The sequence below is a fragment of the Pollachius pollachius genome, assembly GCF_949987615.1.
Source record: "Pollachius pollachius genome assembly, chromosome: 11".
NCBI lineage: Eukaryota > Metazoa > Chordata > Actinopteri > Gadiformes > Gadidae > Pollachius > Pollachius pollachius.
In genome coordinates, this window is record NC_136944.1 from 13663675 (window position 1) to 13666818 (window position 3144).

Sequence of the window (3144 nt, forward strand, 5' to 3'; positions counted from 1 at the left end):
GTGATGTTTCAAAAAATGAAACTTGGGAGGCGTGCTTTATTCAGAAGCAGCCAATGGGCACCCTTGCGTAGGCTACACACACACACAGTAGTATATATTTAAATGGCTATTGCTCCCTGCCAAGGATGTGAGGTATGTTTTGATCAGACAGACACGTGTGTGATTGTGTCTTCGGTTTTTGTTGAGTGGATCTTTCTGTGTGTGTGTGTGTGTGTGTGTGTGTGTGTGTGTGTGTGTGTGTGTGTGTGTGTGTGTGTGTGGCGGCAGTAGTTTTTTTTTAAGGTTGAACATCAGAATGTAGATGGTCCTAGTAGTCAGCAGGTATGTGCAATGAATACTTCTGTATTAACCCTGTTATATACATTGTGTGTGTGTGTGTGTGTGTGTGTGTGTGTGTGTGTGTGTGTGTGTGTGTGTGTGTGTGTGTGTGTGTGTGTGTGTGTGGCGGTAGTCGTTTTTTTTTAAGGTTGAACATCAGAATGTAGATGGTCCTAGTAGTCAGCAGGTATGTGCAATGAATACTTCTGTATTAACCCTGTTATATACATTTAATTAACACTGATAACATTAGAAATGGTTCATGTCAGAATGTACTGAGATATAGCATGGCCATTGAGCCCACATCTAAAGACATTACCCCATCAACAGAATGATGTTGAAGTTGAAACTATGAAAGCAGTACTGGAGAGGAAAGGACCCACTATGCTGGCTGATAACGAGGCCAATAGAATACTGTCTGAGAAATCGAGGAAACTCCTGGTTAAGATTGGTGTCAGTGTCTTGGTTAAGGGGAAGAGATTGTAAGTTAATACACCATTTTAACATGTCACTATAGCTAGCTATAGTGACATGTTGACATGGTAGCTTAGTACTAAGCTACCACTTAAATAGGCTGTGTGTTACGGGGCCTTACCATGCAACCACCTCCCGACGAAACCAATTTTTTTTAAAGGTCTGACCATGCTGAACATGAATGTGAATGTTAACATGTTAACATTGAACATTTTGGGTTGCACTACCTGTTTCAGCCCCATTGATATATATACATTGAAAATCAATGAATTTCTATACATTGGAAATACATTACCCCTAGGTCAGACTTGGTACAGGCGAGAAGGTGTTGGGGCAAAATAACCTGCTGAGCACATCACATGTACATTATAAATATAGCTAACTCCTACCCTAGCTTAATGAGCACATCACATGGCAGTCACCTTATAATATAGTCAACTTTTAACACATAACACATACATGAGAATATAGTCAGGTCAGGGCCAGAGCCAGGGCCCCATATCTCCTCCCGGCAGATGGTAGACACTCAGACAATGCACCAGTCATCCTCAAGGACGGGAGGACCACAACAGGTGATGCTCTGAAGCTCTCCCCCGTAAGGAGGAACACAAGAAGATATACATGCATACACTAGTGCCTGGGAACCAAGGTCAAGTAAAAACACACAGAACCACACACATCTCAAACGCACACACCTCATCACGAGGAGATACAGCATAAGACTGTATCACTCTGAGACTCTTCACCTTCTTCCGAAGCAGACCTTCCACGGAGGCGAAGCTCCGGACGAACCATCAGCGCTGATTAGGGACTTAGACATATTCGATTTCTCACGCTTATGACTCTGTATAACCGTTGCCACTTTACTTAATAAATCCAAGGTCCTCGTGCCGATAGACTTTATTACCTCTCCGTCTCATTTCATCTGGTCCAGTAACTAGACAGACCGTTTTTCCCAACAATTTGGTGACCCCGACGTGATTTTTTCTGAATTGGACCGCAACTGGGAAACGAGAGACGGAGAGCGGCACGGCCTCGGGACCCCGGAGAACCGGACCGATTCCTGCAGTCTCACCTCGCGATCGCCCAACAAAAGGTAGGCAGAACCTGTTGATAAAATCCAAACTCTGCATAGTTATATAGGAACCACATTAGGAGATGAGACTGTGAGAACGGTTCGCTACGGGATATCTCGTGGGGACTAATAGGACTGCACCCCAGCATTTCCCCGTAAAACCCGATTGACCCCGAATGCGTGACACATCGAATATCGGCTCGTTGCATGGTGAAAGAATACCCTCGAGACCATAGGGCCTATAAGAATCGGTCAGTGATACAAGACTACCGATGGCCAAAATAATACATGCCTGAGCCATTGAGTGGACTCAGAGGGATGCCTGGGCCGGGTTCGGAACCCAGATGGAATTAATGCCTGAGCCATTGAGTGGACTCAGAGGGATGCCTGGGCCGGGTTCGGAACCCAGATGGAATTAATGCCTGAGCCATTGAGTGGACTCAGAGGGATGCCTGGGCCGGGTTCGGAACCCAGATGGAATAAATGCCTGAGCCATTGAGTGGACTCAGAGGGATGCCTGGGCCGGGTTCGGAACCCAGATGGAATAATCTGTGTATTAAATAATTCTATGTGGTGAGAAGTTTAGAGTCCTTTATCAGGGTTAAAGTCCCTTTGCAAAGGAAACAGCGTGTGTATGCGCGAGTGAACGAGAGGCAGTGTGTGTATGCGCGAGAATAAGAGAGAGAGAGACGGAGTGGCTGTGTGTGTGTGTGTGTGTGTGTGTAAGAGGCCCAGAGAGAGAGAAAGAAAGAGAGCGAGCGTATTTTTGGGCCGGCTAAAATATGGAAATATGTGTGCAACGCTTGCTTGCTTTGCTATGCTTAACGCTATTCTGCTGTGTCTGATGATTGTGGGTGCGGGACACAGAATGAGAAGTCTGTCGATATGTTTCTGGGTGCGTCTGCGAGAAAGAGGGAATCTGTGAGTGAATCAGTGGGTGTGTATGCGTGATCCGCTCTATCTTTGTCCGTTAAAACGGGTAAATGTAGGAATAGATAGATTGATAATAATGAATAAATGTCTCTCTGACGTATTGCGTTGCTCTATGGCGTAACCAGCGGAAATAGATAAATTGACAATGATAAATAACCTTTTTTACTGTGTCGCTTCAATTTACTGTTTGAACCGTTAAAACTAGACCTAGACAAGTTGACAAGGATAAATGATATCTCTTTTACTGTGTTTCTTTGAATTACTGCCGGACCTGTCGCATAGATAAACCACAATACTAAACAACATCTCTTTGCCGCGTTGGTTGACGGTTTAGTCTGATTGAC